General features: G+C 33.4%; 1 long non-coding RNA gene across 2 annotated transcripts; it reads right to left on the bottom strand.

The window, feature by feature from the left end:
* Positions 1-14,693: 14,693 nt before the first annotated feature.
* LOC127862873 (uncharacterized) lies at positions 14,694-20,397 on the bottom strand. 2 transcript variants are annotated; one of them, XR_008040830.1, is made up of 3 exons: positions 18,100-18,237; positions 17,236-17,313; positions 14,694-16,543 (listed from the first exon to the last, which is right to left on the bottom strand). It is a non-coding gene; the product is annotated as an uncharacterized LOC127862873 (long non-coding RNA). The 2 variants fall into 2 exon arrangements; XR_008040829.1 differs by lacking the exons at positions 17,236-17,313; positions 18,100-18,237 and adding an exon at positions 19,652-20,397.
* Positions 20,398-20,721: the final 324 nt, after the last annotated feature.

Raw genomic sequence — 20,721 nt, 5'->3', positions numbered from 1 at the left:
TTCATGTCCGTGCCGGCCGCTAACTTATCAGAATCAATAAAAAAGAACCAGAAAAAATCGGTACCGATCGCAAATTTCCGGAATTCCGATAAAGCTTCAACATAATTTGTTCTCAAATGATCGCGTACTCGAACGAATCTGTCCCTACGCCTCAAACTCCCTTTAAATCTCATCGGACGTACATTGATCTCAAAATCTATCCTTGACGACTCAAATCATATTTCCTGAATAGTTTGGCCTATTGACGTCCCTGTAATTATAACAATGGTCTTTTGGATAAACACCGCTAAGTTGTTGCAATATAATAACCGTTTAAAATAGTTACCGGTTTTCATTTAATAAAATGAGTAAGTCATATTCGAGATTTCAGCGATTGCCAATATTTTGCTTTTGTTTCTCATAAGCATATGGTGCTTGGTATCTGCTATTGACTCCTATGTAGATTGCAAATATTACATAACCCTTACAGCGGCCGAGCGCAGATATCTGCATTTGGCCGCTAAAAAGAAAAATCTTTGCGCATTAATTTAATTCAAATCTCATTATCATAATCAAAATCATCATCATCGTCGTCGTCGTCACTACTACCACCACCACCATCATCATCATCATCATCATCTTCTTCTTCTTCTTCTTCCTCCTCCTCATCATCATCATCATTAACAACAACAGCAACACCAACTTAACATCATCATCAAACAACAATAAACATCGGTAGCATACAATGTGCTTCATCAACCATACATAATTATATGCGTTAAAACACCATAATAGAACAGCATGAATGAAGCTGTCTATTACTCTTTTATATTTCCTATACCAATATTTTTTTTTCGTTAATTGAAGGACTAGTTGAAATCTTCTATAAAAGCCCTCCCACCCCCCCACCCCCCCAAAAAAAATAAAAAAAAAATAAAACATAATAATAATAACCCTAGCAAACAACAATAAACATAGGTTAGTTAGTATACACTGTGCTTTAGCAACCATGCATAATGAATGTTTATGACTTCGGACCGTTGTGATCAAATTTAAAAAAGCAAGATGGTATGTATGCGGCACACAACACATAGATAATTATAGTTTTATACCTTAAACGTAGTTCATCAAAATAAAGATAAGTTATTATCTATGTAATACTTAAATTAGGTTTATAACGTATGCATATTTGTCTAAAACTTGTGAAATGTGATTCGTAAGCCGACGACAACATTATCATTCGGACCCTTCTCCCCACCTAACAATCGAGATTAAACACCTGTGGAGATCCCGATCTTATCAATGAATAAACCGGTTCAATGATGTCAAGTCAAATAAAACATACCATTACTATCCAAATAAATATCTATCAAAAAATGTAAATTGATATACCTACTTAACTAAAACTAAACTTAAACGATTAGCAAGAAAAATATATAAAGAAGAAGCAGGCAAAGTAGACAAATTAATTGTAACATATGTTTTCTCAGTCTCCCACTGTTGAACAATATAAATAGTATTTATCGCCACCCCCAAAAGGGATCTTTATCACACGTTTGGCTCAACTAATATATAATCGTGACAGGACAAACTGTCAACAAATACCTTGTTAATGTTTTATACATAACTCCAATCAAAGGTCAACTTCCAAGGAAACTGCGGCATGTTAAAACTGTTGATTATGACAAAATGTTGTTTAGTACAAATCAGTACAATAGCGTCTGTTATGTGGCCTATACTAATCCAGTTAAATAAAACTTTAATCGCAGAAAAGTTTAGATTCTTTACACCTTTAAAGGGGCCTTTTCACAGATTTTGGCATTTTTTTTTAACTTATTCATTAAATGCTTTATATTGATAAATGTAAACATTGGATCATAAAAGCTCCAGTAAAAAATCAAGAAAAAAAAAAAAAAAGGAAATGTACATTGCCCGGAGCAGGGTTCGAACCAGTGACCCCTGGAGTCCTGGCAGAGTCCTGTAGTATAAACGCTTATGCCTACTGAGCTATTCCGCCGAGTACACATTCTCGACGTATTTTATACCTTATATAAGCAATCTTCGTAGTTTCACAAAATTTAACGACAAAAACAGAACTCTCCAAATTATTCAATCGTTTCGCGTTGCAACGCTGTATAATTTTTAGGTTTTAAAATCGTCAAAAGATGCATATAATGGCTATATTAGAGCATGGTTAATGTTCAGTATTAATGTTTCCTCACAAATATCATAACTAAAACGAAAACTTACGAATCTGAATCAACTTTTTTCAATTTTGTCAATTTACCAAAGCGTGAAAAGATCCCTTTAAGAAAATATATAAAACAGTTCTTTCCTGTTTTAACAAAATGATACATTTAAAAATAAATTATGAAGCATCGCTAGCAATATTAGAAAGAGAAGTAGAAGGAGAATTATTATCAATAGTAGCAGTAGCAGCAGCAGCAGCAGTAGCAGCAGTAGCAGTAGCAGAATCAGTAGCAGTAGCAGTAGCAGCAGCAGCAGCAGTAGCACTAGCAGTAGCAGTAGAAGTAGCACTAGCAGTAGCCGTATCAGTAACAGTAGCAGCAGCAACAGCAGCAGAAGCAGCAGCAGCAGCAGTAGCAGTAGCAGTAGCACTATCAGAAGCAACAGCAGCAGCGGCAGTGGCAGCGGCAGTGGCAGTGGCAGTAGCAGTGGCAGTAGCAGTGGCAGTAGCAGTGGCAGTAGCAGTAGCACTATCAGTAGCAGCAGCAGCACTGGCAGCGGCAGTGGCAGCGGCAGTGGCAGTGGCAGCGGCAGTGGCAGCGGCAGTGGCAGCGGCAGTGGCAGCGGCCTTGGCAGTGGCAGCGGCAGCGGCAGCAGTAGCAGTAGCAGTAGCAGTAAGAGTAGCCGAAGCAGTAGCAGTAGCGGCTTTTTGCTTTTTTGTTTTAGAAGTGTTTGTCGTATAAGAAGAACGCAAGGAAGACAAATTAATTGTAACATGTGTTATCTTAGTCTCCGTTGTAGTAGTATTTGTTGTATCTACACAGCCATTTTTCAGTCACCTGAGAGACATGTTTTTATAAGAGATTTAATTGTGGACCAATACATCGTGTATTAATATCAGTGTACACACTGGGACACCACATGGGGCGAGGATTAACAGATAAACTAGGCCTTCAATTAATTATGCGCCTAGAGGCAAACAATACTATAACTTACTGATAATTTTAGGATTGGGATGTGTTTGTATCTTATTTGAAATTAGCTAGCTTAATTCAAAAACTAATTATAGCCTCAATATTATCACAAGAACATCATCACATATTCATTGTGCAATATATAATCATATCACCATCACAATATGCCAGAGCGTTAGTATTTATTGTGCATACATATCCTACAGCAACATTTACAAAACTTATTACAAACCAACCGCTCAAGCTTTAATTAAGATTGATTTTAATTTATATTATGACATACATTAAAGATCACTGTCAATTAATTAAAAAATAGCTTGATGCTTCGTACTCAGCGATTTAAATAAAAGAAACGTTGCGTACACAATAATTGGGGTTAATAAAAAAAGTCTGCAATTAAAATAATCAAATTTAAATAATACAAGATTTAGTTTCAAATTGTCGCTCAAAAAATGTATCAGTTATATCAGTTACTAGGGAATCGATTTGTTTAATCTCCGCAATCCAATAATAATTATGGTGTTTGTATGACAAATTAATAGCTCTTCGTCATTGAATGTATGATACTCATAAAAATATTGAAACAATAACCACAACAACAACAACATATGTGATTATGTATATATCTTCTTCAGATACTCTGTGTCATACTTTCAAAATTATCCTCATAAGATTCATAATAATAAAATAAACACTATTGCAATCTTAGTAAAAACCAAATTAGCCGTTATGCTAATGATTTTATGTTCAGTATGCGTGTACATTTCAATATTATATAACAACAAGTGTTCACAAATACCTATGTTTAATAAATATTAAAAACATGAGAACCAATGAAGGTATTTCATTTTAATAGACTAGTTTTACCGTGTGTGTACATTCATATAAAATCTTTTGAAAATCACACTTGAGATAATGTCTTTAGGTTTTGCTATTTCTAATCGATTTTAACACCATAAAACCACCGTATTTTCTCTTACATTCTAAATTTTCTTACATTTCCTTTTTAAGCCAAAATATTTATGTTTTCATGATTCTAAATTTTCGGACATACGGATTTTCGTACAGTCAGTTAAACAGCGCTATTTTATCAGATGTTGACCCTGTTTTTGCTTATCTGATGACCCTGCGGTCATGCATTCTTACAACCGGATTAAAGTAATAAAACAGAATCATGCCTAAGGGCAATCGACCATTACATTTGCGTACTTGGGTAAATTACCTTGTAGACCTCTAATAAGCAATGGTTCCTTCCAACAGCGTTTGAAATGATATCGTATTAAGGAAGCCAAACGTTTATTGTTTTTACTTTTTATATATTATTTCAGTTGATTGCAAAGCTGTTAAGTTGCATTTTTAAAGTAAAGAACGAAGGGAACAACACAATAAAATTATGTACACTGATGTATTATTTCTACTTCAATTAAATAATTGACAAACAAACATAACACACTTGTCTCTAAATATTTTTCGTATTTAAATTTTCCAACACGAAAAACAATATCTTTAAGTGAACGGAAACTTATAATTATTACGGCATATAGTAAAAGCAGAGTTGTCTGAACCATAAGTAAAATAAAAAATAAAAAATGACACAGCTTATTTTTCCCTCAAGTGTTAATGATAATATGGATAAACAATTAAAAATACATAAAGTCAATTGTGTTGATTACTCGTTATTGAAATATTGCAATGCCAATTATAAGACATCTGATTAAAAACAAAATGTATGGTGGAATACCTAATCTGGAAATACAAACTAATGATACTATTAATGCAACAACAACAATCACATCTTTTCAAGCGCAATCAGAAAACTGCTACAGCTTTGTATTAACAAACATAAATATGTTTGTGCTTATAGATTTTGATAAACTTCAAATCTTTAAGCGTGCTATGAATTGAATATAATTTATATTTAAAAGTTTTGCTACTCTGTTGATAACTAGCAACAGCAAAAAGGAAGATACCATTTTTTATCATCTAATTTTATTTATATTTCATTGTTTATTTGTTTATGATCACAAGGATTGTTTGGATAACAGAGTGTGTCTAGATATACCGGTACCCTTAAAAATATTTTTATGAATTGCAATTAAGCGTAGAAATTAAACAGGCCCTAATACAGACACCATTTTTATCGGAATGCGATTATAGTTTCAATAGCAACTCGTAACGCTTTTAGCGACAAATTGACTTGGTCAAATACTGCATCTTAAACGGATAAATAAAATTGAAACCATTTATTTTCAATATTATCAAAATTATTATTTAGTTATTAATACATTAAGCAGCAAACTCTATTAATCAAAAAGATTTGATATAACATCCGAATTCACTGCAAAAATGAGCTGAGCGATAGGTTTTACGGTTGTTGAAATTGTTCACGATGAGAATGACGATGACGACGATGATGACGATGACGACGACGAGGAGGAGAACAACGACGATAACAATGACGATGATGATGATGACACTGATGATGATGATCACGACGATGACGACCATAACGATGTTGTTGGTGATAGTGACGATAATGCTGCTGCTGCTGCTGATGACGATGCTGCTGCTGATGATGCGGTGGAGGCTGAAGAGCAGGACGAGGACGAGGGCGACGACGACGACGACGACGACGATGATGATGATGATGATGATGATGATGATGATGATGACGATGATGATGATGATGATGATGATGATGATGATGATGATGATGATGATGATGATGATGATGATGATAGATGATGATGATATGATGATGATAATGATGAGATGATGATTATGTTGATGATGATGATCATGATAACGTTGATAACGATGATGTTGATGAAAATAACGATACTGTAAGTAGTAAATTAACTCATTAATTGTTATTATAATACACAAGCACATGCTAATGGATCTGTATCCGCAAGGCGGTCAAATGAAAACTCACTTGGTATAAATATGAAAAATTGAATCAAAATATCATTGATTAGCTTGTTCGCATTGCATATGCTTATCATAGTGCACAGGCTAATCTTATTTGACGTGCATTAAGCCTCGTTTTCCATGAAAGCAGCCAATATGTGCATATTTTAATGATTAACACTAGACTGGTCAATGGCGTTTACAAGCTGGTATATACATTCACTGCTAGAGCAGAATCATTTGTCGTCTGCTGCAGACAGGCAGTGGTAATCGTTCCTAGCAGAGTGAGTGGTGGTTCTTGCCGTACTTAAGTCTTCTAAGCACCTACTGATTTGCATTTATTACCCATTCTCTTGAAACGCCGACTAATAAAGTGCGATAAACCGCCTTTAAGCACTTGGCACATTAACAAATAAGAACATTCCACACCTAACCGAGAACCGACGTCTTTAATCGCGAAACTATTACCAGAAATTGAATACCGCCAGAAACAACAATGAGCTCACTTCGATTAAATATAAATACACTATATTCATTGCGTCCTACGCAATCAAACATATCAACCGAAAATACCAGCGAATACAGTATTATATATGACATCGATCTTATATATCGCCTCAGACATGCGAGAGCGCCACGATGAGTGAAGAGTGTGTATGAGAGTTTGTTTACAGGTCCTACTGGCCTCTTCACGAGATATGTGTAGCCCGACCTGAATGATGAATGAAATGGATGTAGTAACAGTTATATGAACACGATATATCCGTACCAATATCCACGTGAGCATATACTAATAATAATTAATTTTTTAATCGCCATAAGCTTGAAAATAAACGTAAATAGATACAACAAAGACCAATTCGGAGACTTTAAAATTTTTTAATTACCTCCCCTGCAATAGAAAATATATATGGAGACTCGCATTCTATGGAATATCTAAATCTCAATATATCTTTCTCCGAAATTTTTTTCTGGTAAAAATCATCTTAAATTTAGCTGTATATTCGTATGTAATTAATTAAACAAGAGTTATAAAAAGGCATTGCAAAAAATATCGCGTTTTACTTGAATAAGTTACCTCCCTTAAGCCTATCGGAATATCAAAAATACGTATATAAACAAAACGCGTTCCTTGCATAAGTGATAATAAAGCGCGTGCCCGTGCCACTCGTCCTCCAAATACTTACTTAATATAGTACAACGTATCTACAATCATTGCGACTAACTCATACCTCAGTAAATAAGTAACCAGGATAAATATACGTTTAGGTAATTAAGATATAAAACATACATATAAAAATTTACATGTTCCCTGTCTGCCGAACCCGATCCATGGACTATAGCCACAAGAGGTTTCTATGTACCTATGTAGCCGGATTGCGCCCTCAGAGCGCCCAACACCGACACAGATCACGCTACTCTCCGGTCAAACACAATACTGCATAGGACTACTGCCTTTGTCACCATATTATCAGAATCATTAAAGTGCAAAATGGAAACTTTCAACTGTCCTTTCACTTCATAAGCCATTGGCGATCTTCAATGATCGCTTATTTCCGAGAGATGCATTTTATTTTTTTCAAACTTCGAATTTTGATATATGTTTAACTTATTCATTTAGATTACATTATTTTCACTATAAATATTGACTTTGATCCAATTATCATCTGAAAAATACGATTTCGCGATTTCTTCAAAGATCGAGCGAGCCTTTTTACCTGTTTACTTATATATATCTAATTTAAGGTTACACAGATATAAAGTTGTCGTGGCCGAGTGGGTAAGGCGATAAAATTGAAATCTTTTGGGATTTTCCCGCGCAGGTTCGATTCCTGCCGACATCGCATACTTTTTGCGACGCGTTTTATTTCTTTTCTAACGTAATTTGATTTAATATAGCACATAAGCTATGTTTATTGTTAAATATGTTGAAAATTGTATGCACATCCTTCAATTTTAAAATTAAAACAATGTTATGGCTAAATTGATTAATTTACTGCTGAAAATACGAATGATGCATGTTGCATTTTTATTTTTATTTCAAAAAGTAAACGGTAAATCTGTCTATTTTTTGGTATTTTTGCTGTATATAGTGTTTCTATAAAAACTTAATTTAAAATATAACTTAAATGATACTATTTTGAATTTTATGACACTTTGTTTTTAACCGACCCAATTTTTACTTGGCTGAAATCACTTACATTTCATGGCGCTATTCCATAGATTAAAATTTGTAAAAAACAAATGTCTGTAAAAGAATACTTATTTCATCTTGTTTAAACTTTAAACACCTTTACTGCATCTGTACACACCAACTGCATGCCCACATTTGGAAATTTGAATGAATTATGGAACTTTTATATACCCCAGGGGTGAAAATAAACTGGACAAAAGCCGAGCGTGAGGGTGGTTTTGAAAAAATCGGTTTATTTTTTTTAAGCATGGAAAGCTACCTACAAATTTGCATGTAGTTTAGTGAAATGATGCTGATTAGGAAAATAATTAATTAAATTATATTTGGATATGTGCCCATTAGAGGTGCGCAAGCTTAAAAAGGTAGAATTACCGAAATTCCCGTCCTTACACGTTGTAGCATGGATCGGGTATTGAACACGATGCACGTGTGTATTAGCACCCTACTGTAGTCCCGGCGGGGTTATCAACTGCACCAATACACCGGTAAGCAACCAGGGGAATATCATATGAAAAAAGAACTATCATGCATGTTTGTTTTGTTAAAGTGTGTCACAAAATTTCCCTAACTGCCGATGTCGGCTATAATCTCGGTATAAACATGCAAAGAAATTAACATATATATAATGTTAATGCCGATATGTTATTGGACATTTTGTATGTCAAATGTTCATTATTTGCATTAAAATTAAGACGATTGTATTGAACACGATACACGTGTGTATTAGCACCCTACTGTAGTCCCGGCGGGGTTATCAACTGTACCAATACACCGGTAAGCAACCAGGGGAATATCATATGAAAAAAGAACTATCATGCATGTTTGATGTGTTAAAGTGTGTCACTAAATTTCCCTAACTGCCGATGTCGGCTATAATTTCGGTATAAACATGCACAGAAATTAACATATATATAATGTTATTGCCGGTATGTTATTGGACATTTTGTATGTCAAATGTTCATTATTTGTATTAAAATTAAGACGATGCTTATTTGCCAGAAAGCGTTTATTTCAAATTCAAAACAAGCAATAATCATACATAATACCAAAATATAAAACTAACAAAATGGCAACACTCTCGCTTAACGCAACGTTCAGAAGCACGCGCACTTAACAAAATTATTGCAACTAATGCAAGCTGTAATTAATATGTGACTACTTGCTATACAACCAGTATCATGCGAAAATTGATCTTATTTAATTGTGGTTCCCTCTTTGAATTTATGTTGCCTGTCGACTTTTAGAATAATGTGTCAGTAAGAAATGTATTGCTTGCTCTACAACCAGCATCATGCGAAAATGGATCTTATTTAATTGTAAATCCCTCTTTGAACTTAAGTTGTCAGTCGACTTTTAGAATAATGTGTCAGTAATAAATGTTTTTCTTCAGTTTCACATGTTTTTTAAGAAAATTTAGTGAAAGATGCAAATGTGTCTTATTTATTTTTTTCTGTGTCTTCAATGTATCTTATTTATATGTGACTGCGTGCTTATTTTTTTTTCAAGAAATGAAAGATGCAAATGTGTCTTATTTTAATTTTATCCATGTCTTAAATGTGGCTTATTTATATAAGATAAAATGATATACTGCCAGTGTCATGCAAAAAAGGATCTAATTTCTTAATATCCACATTCACGCTTTGTTCTTTATTAGCACCGTCTTTAATTAGGCTATCTATTTAAAGTACAGATTACTGTGAACTTAATAATTGTGCAACGGTGATGTTGATCCATTATCGTTGTTAATTTAAAATGTAGACAACAAGTTAGCAATTAATGAAATCAGTTATTTTGGAAGTAAATCTAATTGTTTCTGTACAGTAGCCAGGTGGATGTGTATTGAGCGGATAAGATAGGGATCACCACAACAAGTTTCTAATACACAGTATAGACTTCCCCTATTATTATTAATTACCTGATTGGAATAAAAAAAGTGTTAAAGATCATTTCATGTGAAAAGCAGGATTTCTGACATAATTTCAATCGTTTTGCTTTTATACAAAATTTCATGGAACAATGAATATATTGGCGCGATGGAACACAATTTATAAATCAAGCTGACAGTATAGTATCATTCTTTAATTATGTGTAATTTAATTCGCATCTCTCCCTTAACTCGTTCAATGACACGTGAACTTATATCAATTATAAAACATCACGTGCATCATTAAATATTTTTTTTTAATTATGAAAACATATATGTTCTACATGGTTTTGTTTAGTTTTTTTTTCTCAACCAGAGAGACATTATAAAACATTGTTATATATAAAGCGCTTTACTTTTCTACATTACATAAAGATATATCGATTTTTTTGTTAAGTGTACGTGCTTGACATATTTATAAAAAGGCAGTGTTTATTTTTGTAATAAAATCGAAAATTGACATTTAATTTGATGCAATCCACATTGTTTAGCGGCCAAGCGCAGTATTCCGCTCTCGGCGGCCGATGGTGTATTGCAATATATACAATGAAAAGCTGGGTTTCTGACATAATTTCAATCGTTTTGTTGACGCGGAAGTGCTTTTTGGTGGCCAAAAATACTATTGTTCCCTTTATTTAAACCTAAATCAGTTTTTTTTTACACTTGAAGGTTTGTACAGCGGGGATTTCGGTACCGGCGCGGGTTTATGTGCTTGTTAAGAATTACCGAAATCCCCGCTAAGAGGCAACATATTATCCTGATTTATGCTTTGATTAAACATTGATAACTAAATTGCAAAAGTGTATAGCATATTGTAAATAAGGTAGTACGATATCATTTGTTTCATCAGATTTGTTTGGAAAATACTTTCTGAAGACTTATTATTACTATGTCATGTTATATTTACATATACTTTTGTGTAACCAATGTTTTAAATGTACATTTTACCTTTTTTACATTCGTTTACCCAAACATAATGACATATAGACCCTTTAAGGCGTAATATGGGGGATTGGCGTAAACATGGGTGATTTCGGCTCTGGGCGTACGAATGTAGCAGTACCGAAATCCCCGCTAATTATTTTCCAAAAGAAGTAACCGAATGGGAGATAATACATGTCACTGGTTGCTAATGAAAAAAAACACTATAATAATTTTGTTGACACTTGAAGGTTTGTACAGCAGGATTTCGGTACCGGCGCGCGTTTAAGTTCTAGTGTAGAATTACCGAAATCCCCACTGAAAGGCAACTTAATGCTGTCAAGAGTGCTTAATAATTAAAATTAATATCAAATTTGTTGCACCTTAACATTCATGTGAAGTCAAAAACCATTCATACCGATGACCTATTGACCCTTTAAGGCGTAAATATGGGGATTTCGGTACTAGGCGGCCGAATGTAGAATTACCGAAATCCCCTTTTCATCATCGCACATTAGTGTAACATAAATTTTAACACAATATATGTAGGGAAACTCATATGAATCGCGTAATGTGAAAATGATTATTATGCTATAATTCGACCACGAAACTTGACGTGACTTAATACCGGACATTATGGAATGGAGCTACGCTTGCCGTATTTGACATAAGACCCATTTTCGCAAATTATCTTATCAATGCTTATATGAATTTGATCGCTATAATCTTATGCGTATTCGACACGGAATTATTGTCAAGGTTTTTCATTTTTTCAATATTTATCATAGCAGGGGACATTGCTGACATCAATATGGATACTGTTTTCATTTTCTGTCGAGAAATGATATGACTTATTGTCAAGATTATTTTATAGTACGGTAGCGTTCTCTTCACAATTGAGATTTATTTGTACAGGTAAATTGCTCTTATACTCACCATTCGGACTCGACGATCGGCTCGAATAAAAATGTTAGTCGCTTAAAAGTACAAATTCATCATATTGAGCACGATTATTATTATTATTATTATTATTATTATTATTATTATTATAATTATTATTATTATATAGCTTTTAGAAACGTATACCTTAAAAAAAATCCCATTGGAAAAAAAAAATCCCATGGGAAAAAAAATCCCATGGGACAAAAAAATCCCATGGGAAAAAAATCCCATGGGATTTTTTTATTATTTTAAAACACGATATAACGCGTTGAAATCGCGAGAAATGCTCATCATTTGTTAAAAGGTAGTGTTTCTGAAGGTTACATGAATAAATCTCTAAAAATCAGAAAAAAATCCCATGGGATTTTTTTTTTCCCATAAAAAAATGGGATTTTTTTTCTATCAAAGTAAATTGAACGAAAATAAGCACAAATGCTTTAACAATGCTTAAAATCGATAACTAAGCATAAACGAACGTGTTTTATGTTTTTGAAAATCCCATGGGATTTTTTCTCCCATAAAAAAAGCTGGAGAAAAATCCCATGGGAGAAACCAAAATTCCCATGGGATAATGAAAAATCCCATGGGAAATTACAAAAATCTCATGGGAACCCCAACTTTGCAAATAAAGTTCATAGTGAAGAAAACGCATTTAACAAGCAAAAATAACCAATTATTAATCACAAGTTAGACTTTTATCTTATACTTTATCACAAATAAGCAAACCTTCAAGAAAAAGGGTACTTAAGTTTGCGAAATTTCGGTTTCGCAAAGTTTTTCCGGTGGCCGTTTTTTAAAGTTTTATACTTAATTTCTTAAAAACGTGATGTAATTTTTTTGTTTTCCATTTTTATTTATTGTCATCCTAGCGTTGTTTATATTGTTGGTTGAACTGTTCATATTAAATTTGTAATTGGATGGTGATATCAATATACTCATTGAGCAATTGCCTATGAAATGAACATTGGTATAAGATGTGAAAATCTAAAGGACCTATAAGCACTCATACCTGACCCGACAAATGAAATCCCACCTAATGAGGAAATTAGCAACTGTTGCATCCCACTATAATGTGTTCATGGTCGTTTGAATTTTTTTCATAAAAGCGGAAATTGTCGTCCCTGATTAGCCTGTGCGGATTGCACAGGCTAATCTGGGATGACAATTTACGCACAAGCATTATGCCCAGTTTTCTCAGAAAACTACACAATGTTTCTAATATTATTATTTGTGTATTTGTTTTGCAAGTAAGATAATATGGATATAAACCTTGTTTATTTATTGACTTGTAGATATGAATGAAAGACTCGATACCTATGAAAACCTCACAAACATGGAGGTTGTTCGTAGATATCGTCTAGATAAGGATGGTATTGATCGGCTGAATGATGAATATGGTGATCGATTAGCGCCAAGAACACTTGGCCAAAGAAATGTCTCCGCTTTGGAAAAAATAATTGTCACCCTACGCTATTTTGCGTCGGGTGACTTTCAAATCAATGATGGAGACATCCATAAACTGTCACAGCCATCTGTATCAAGAGCTGTGACACAATTCACAGAGATGCTGGCTAACCAGGAAACGATGACAAGAAACATAACATTCCCAACCAGTATGCATGATATAACCAGGGTGAAGACGGACTTCCAAGGTATAGCCAACTTTGCCAATGTTGTTGGAGTGGTTGACGGGACGCAAGTCCAAATTCAAGCTCCGCATGTCAATGAGGACGCCTATGTTAATAGAATGGGATATCATTCGATTAATACCCAGGTAAAAAAAATAGCAATTCATGTACACATTTATTTTTACATATAGAAGCCTAACTTCCTACATTCATACATAGTTTTCCAATATTCATTCAAAATTTGTCTGTATACAGGATTTAATTGAACATCTATGATTCTATGTTTAACTTATTTAATAAAATGATGCATTTGACAGTGACATAATCAAACTTTTATTATGTTATATAGTCTTTAACTGTACTGTGCTATATGTGAATTGTTCTCATAACTCTAAGATTGTACAAAGCTGTTTTAATTGATTTCCAGACTTTAGTGGATACTATATAACTTTATGGTATTTGGAATAGAGGTAACTCTGTAGTTCATGTTACAGTCTCTGTAATTTGAACTCAGGGGTTAGCTCCCTTTCATTTTACTATAAGTGTATGACGATTCTTTGTTATATAATTTTATAGTCTCTTATAACTCGATATTTCAAATTGGCAGCATTTTATTATTATGCTTATGTTTTTATTGTATGTTGTGATTTTATATACATGTATGCTGATGAGACTCTGATAAACTAATCATAATAATAGATAGAATCACTGGAAACAATTGGATGTTCAAGACACACAAACTACCACAACTGTTTAATTTTAGGTGATATTCAATGGCCAAGACCGACTTATTGATATAGTTGCACGGTGGCCAGGATCAACCCATAACAGCCGGATCCTAAGGGAGAGTAGCGTATACCAACTCTTTGAACGTGGGCATGTGGCCAGCGAGCACAAATATCTGCTCGGGGACAGTGGCTACCCATGCAAGCAGTGGTTGCTCACTCCTTATTTAAACCCAGCCAATGCAGGACAGGTTAACTACAACAGGTACATGAAATTTTTTTTTTAATTGAACAATAAGATGATTCATATTCATTGTCTACAATATTTATTAGAACTATGAGAACATATTAGAATGATACATTTTGAAATAAAACAATATCAGGTTATGGTTAGTGCTTTTTGAATGTATGTTTACAACTATATCCATGGCATAAAATAAGTTTTTTATTTCATGTGGTGTAGCAATACAAACAGTAATAAATAAAGTTTTTATATATTGTAATAATAATATCACACACTGATTGTGATTTAAAAAGTATATCAGCAAAATAATTTAACTATATTTATTAAATGTAAATTTGATATCACAGAGCTCACAAGATAACAAGGTGCAAAGTTGAACGAGGAATTGGCCAACTGAAAAGAAGATGGGGAGTCCTGCATGGGGAAATTCGATTGAAACCTGAAAAGGCTTGTCAGTAAGTCATTTATGTGTTGCCAAAAAAATTACAATGATAAAAATGATGATTTAACATAAACATCACATTTATTTGAACTAAAAATAACAACATGATCATAATACACTGTGTAATATAGTGTTCAATGTCATTTTTACAGAGTTATCATGGCATGTGGAGTGTTGCATAACATTTGCAAAGAAATGAACATCCCAATGATTGGGGATGATATACCAGCCAACCTGCAGCAGGAAGTACCTTACCAAGGAATTCAGAATGGGCTGCGATACAGGGATTTCGTAGCACTAACATATTTTAACTAAGGTACGCACATAGACAAAACAAGTCTATAAAATGTTTGTTCTTTTACATTGGATAAAGACAAAACAAGTCTATAACATGTGTGTTCATTAACGTCTGAAAGAGACAAAACAAGTCTTAAAAATGTGTGCCCATTTACAACTGATTAAGACAAAACAAGTCTATAAAATGTTTGTTCTTTTACATTGGATAAAGACAAAACAAGTCTTAAAAATGTGTGTTAATTTAAAGTGCTGTGCCTTCGAACACAAGTGACACTCGGATTTTTAAACTTTAAATGGGGGGAGAAGCCCGATATAAGCCGAACCTAGCTACAAAGAGTCGGGTGGCGCCCGATGATACCCCTGCCACAGAGCAGGTAATACGAGTTATAACTCGGGGGACTAGGTGCCTGAGCTTCTTTCAGCGATACAGGGATTTTGTAGCACTAACATATTTTAACTAAGGTACGGTAAAACAAATTAAATTAATGACTTAACAATTTCAATATGGACATAAGAGTTAATATCAATATACACATTAGAGTGAACAACCCATGTACATTGTTTACAAACATCTAAATGTTTACGATTTCTTTGATGTTAATTATCATTGCAGTTAACAGTAAAAAATAGCATAAACTTGTTACCAATTTTGGTGATACAATATAATTATCGAACTGTAAAAGTATGTACCTTTCAACAATAAAGAACAATAACATTGAATGTTTAAATGAAGACCATTTTATCGTACTTCTAAATTATTAAACAGAATTAAACTTGTCAGTAATACTGACACAACTGTACAAAATATACAACTGAAAATGAAGTCCATACATGTGTTAAAAAAGGTGATTTAGAAGATTCTATATATTATTGTATATTGTAAAAGTGTCTTCAAACATAATAAATATTTAAGCATTTCATGCTTTCAAAATTGCTTTCTGTATCAAAAATGCATTAAATTTTCATTAAAACAAATGCTATTTTAAAAAAGTATTTAATTTTTTTATGGACTAAGGATTTTGATAAAAAAAAACAAAAGCTTACGTTAAAAAAAACATTTATGGTGACTGTAGCTTTTGTGTTAACAACTGGATTTCAAGTATAATTTTTTTTCTTTTCAGTTGCTCCAAAGACATTCCATGTAGTTGGTCGTTTCCGTGACAGCTGCAGTTACATCTGACAAAGAGAATTCATTAGTCATACTTTGACATATGAACTAGACTGAACAAATAAATGTGCTTATGATTATATAGTTAATTTAGTATCAACAAGCGGAAACTTGAAGTTATTTTTTGTTTTGTTGAATATAGCAATTGTTAAATCTAATAAAACACTGATGAGTTTTCTGAAATTTATTTGTCAACAAATAGATGCTCCCCAACACTCTCAATTGTCTCTCTTACATTCACAATAAGACTGAATGAGTATTTCCACTTACATTAGCAATCAGATAAAAAGATATTTAAAGTTTTCACTATATTTTGTACAAATTTACAATGGTATGTTTATTAACCCTTTGCATGCTGGGAAATTTGTTGTCTGCTAAAATGTTGTCTGCTAAATTTCTAAAATTAGCATTTTCTTTGATTTTTTTTCAAAGAATACTATCAGAATAGCAAACACTTTGGATCCTGATGAGACGCCACGTTCTGTGGCGTCTCATCTGGATCCAAACTGTTTGCAAAGGCCTGCAAAATCGGTTACAGCGCTCAAAGGGTTAATATAATATCAATCACATGTTGAAAGGCATTTTTAAAAACTACTTGACTGCAAATGATAATTTGTATACACCAAACATATGATGATATTATGTTTTTATCTGTTGTCTTTTTGTTTTATTTTATTATGAAAATATATTTTGTTAATACCTGCTACCATAATCCACCGATTCACTTGGCCCTGCCACCACTTCCAAGTATTGTGTTACTGTATGGGAAGGTATTGCGCTGAAAAAAGTTTGTTTCATGAAGCGTATATGTAAGCCCACAAATAATTTTGGTACTTAAAAATCAATGAAGCATTTTAGATAATTCTTGGTTATGCATTTCTGTACGATTTTTTTTTTCACTTGTTTTTGTATTATGTTTTTAAGAAGGAAATTGATAAAACTTTTTTTATGATTGTGCTTGTGTTTCCTGTAGTTTGTCTCGAATATTACATTATTGAGTATGAACATTAAATGCCTTATTATATATAAACAAGCAAATTCGTAGAATTGATATCCCCCGCAACATATCTTTTGTTTAAGGATGGGTGCAAATCGAACGGATGAACATACTACAAATCAAAGGGCCATTACTCCGTTATTAACAGATGGTGTACAATGCCATTTGGCATGCATCATCGTCTTATCCATATATATACTCATACCAAGTTTCAATGAAATGCCCCAAAGCACTTCCAAGATATGGCTCCGGACACAAAAGTGCCTATAGTAAAAAGCATTTTTTCAATATACAAAGGGCCATAACTCCATTATTAACAGATCGTGTACAATGCCATATGGCGTGCATCATCGTCTTATGCATATATATACTCATACCAAGTTTCAATGAAATCCGCCAAAGCACATCCAAGATATTGATCCGGACACAAAAGTGCCGGACGGACGAACAGCCGGACGGACAACGCCAAAACAATATCCCTCCGCCTCCGGCGGGGGATAAAAATGTAAAACAGTAGTATACGGTTTATCTGCTTTTAACTTAAAAGATAATAAATAATTATCATACGCAGCTGAAAATGACTCCAATAGACTGAAACTGGAGTCAAGTGCCACACCTGCAGCACCAGCGATTGAAGGCGACTCAATTCCAATTACATTCATGACCGTCTCTGTCACGATGTCCAGAGTTTTTTGCAAACAACCTCCTCCTTAAATAAAAAATTTCATTCAAGAATTTATGAATGTGTGGTTAAAATTATATAATCACACTTATGAACTTTATTCAAAACTTAAATGAGAGTTTTACTATTGCATAATTTTAAACTTGCTACTATCGGTGTACAGTAATGACTTAATTAAAAAAACTGAATTTTTTGAAGGTGTATTGATACATCATTACCAACAGGGTTTTACTTGCCAGCAAAATTAAACAAGCTATATTGTTAAAAATGACATAAGACTCAATTTTGTTGATACATGTACTTTACATGAAGAGAACTTACATTTCCAAAGTGATATATAAGACATAAATGTATAAGAACAAAATACTGGGTACTCATTTCAGAGGTAAAGCATTATATTTGATAATATTCTTTTCCTTTTTATATAAATATTATATTTCTCAGTTTGCAATTAATTGATGTCTACCAGTCAGTGCACGGTCTCTCACGTGATCCGTATATATTATTCTGTGCTTGGCCACCAGGTTCACCCATTTTTTTTCTAGCTTGTCAGCAGATCTAGACTTGCTGGCTTTTCCATTGTACAAGTCCGACACTCTTGTCCACATCTTCTTTTTTTGTTTGGCTAGTTATTCCTGTTATTAAATATATTTATTTCATTCATAAAACAATTAACATGATATAAGCATTGATTCTATTGTTTTAAAAGTAGCAAATAAAGCAAATAAATTGGTACGAATATTTTGATGTTTATTATTATTATTAACATTAAAAAGAAAATTATGAATATGATGATATTATCTTCCATTTTTAAGTTCATGAGATTAGAGAATGGGAATGTGCAACTTTTTGGATCAAACTATACTTTCCATCATTCCAACAGGGTGGCAGTCATTTTCCCCCGTTTCCCCCCTAGATGTTTTACTCACATTTTGTGGGTGAAATGTCTACATAATATGAAAATGTATATAAAGTAGATATTTGTTACAAAGTCATGGATGTAAAAACTTTGAGCTTAGTTCTTCTTGAATGCTTCGAGTTTTATGAGTATATTCTTACAGATCAGGGTCAGACGCTGGGAGTTTGATTATTGCAACTACTTTAAGTTAGGTTGAAATATTTGTATAAAGTTACTTGTTTTATAATGTACTAAAACAACTGTTTGTTCAATGGTGCAATTGGAAAATCTGTTAGAAACATAACACACTTAACTATAATTTCAGTGCCAAAAAAACCTTCTTCGCAAGGGGCCTCTTTTTCTTCTGATTAACCAAAAAGTCCCTTTCCCACAAAAATTTCTTTAAATTCATGCATTTTTATCAAAAAATCTATCTCAGTATTGTTCATTCCCCAAAACCAGAAAAGTGTGTCTTTTTTCCCTGAATAAGGCTGTGGCCCTTTCCACAAAGTTGGTGTTTTGGCCCTGAATTTAATTACCTTCTGTAAATCTATGTTTCAGTAGCTCATGGTTGGTTAATCCGCTGATGCCACTTCCTTCAGCCATTAAATTACAAAGGATTAAACAATCGTCCAACGAAAATTTTTGTTCCCGTTCCTTTTTACTTGTCGCCATTGTTTAACACTGATTTTGACAGTTGTCGTCTGTTTACATCCCAAGTAAAATGTTCTATTTTTAGAGACGGGAATTCCTATTCGTGACGAAGTCGAATGGTTACACAATGACATAACTATGAAATAAATATGTAGAATTACTTTATTCCACACATACCATTATGCAACCATCCGTGTTATATTCAGACTTGACACATTTTATTGCTTTCGATTGAAGATTGTATAGACACGTAACATCAACTAACAATTGATCCACATTCACGCGAATATGATTCGACGCACATTAATTATTAACCGTTCTCTACTCTGAACGTTTGAGCGATTTCAGTATTATCGGCTTTAACGAATAGCAGATGGAATAACATCCAATATTCAATTAAAATAATGTGTTTGAAGCCTTAAAACACATTACACTCGCGTTTTGAAATGACACACATTGTCCTTCAAAGTTGCCATATTGTTTTGCTTCGCAGTAATAATCGCGCATGCGCACAAATGCAAAAGCGCTCAATCTGTCAAAAATAGAAATCTTTTTCGAACGAAAATCGTTTTATTTTCTAAGAACGATTTTTCTCTAAGAATGGTCTTAGAAAAATTCTTAGAGGAAAATCTTAGAAAAAAAACTTTCTAAGTGAAAAAAATTAAGAATTAGAAATTTCTATATAAAATATCTAAGAAATGTTCAGAATACCGCCCCAGTTTCGTCGCGTCTGTCGTCGTAAAATAGGGTCCAAGAGGGCGACAAGTCTGTATAGGCTCTGGGCAGAAAACCTATACCTTCGGCACAGTTCGTCGTCATCAAGTCCTTTCGTTTGTAAGTCAATTCGTCGAAATCGTCGCTGTTGTCTGTGTCTAAAATAGAGAACGTCCGCCATGTTGGTCAGTATAGGTCAACATAATAAGTTAACATGTGGTAACTGACCAATTATCTACAA

This window comes from Dreissena polymorpha, chromosome 16 (assembly GCF_020536995.1).
Source record: "Dreissena polymorpha isolate Duluth1 chromosome 16, UMN_Dpol_1.0, whole genome shotgun sequence".
NCBI classification, from domain to species: domain Eukaryota; kingdom Metazoa; phylum Mollusca; class Bivalvia; order Myida; family Dreissenidae; genus Dreissena; species Dreissena polymorpha.
The sequence above is the reverse complement of the archived record's forward strand: the minus strand, read 5'-3'. Positions and strand labels throughout refer to the sequence as shown.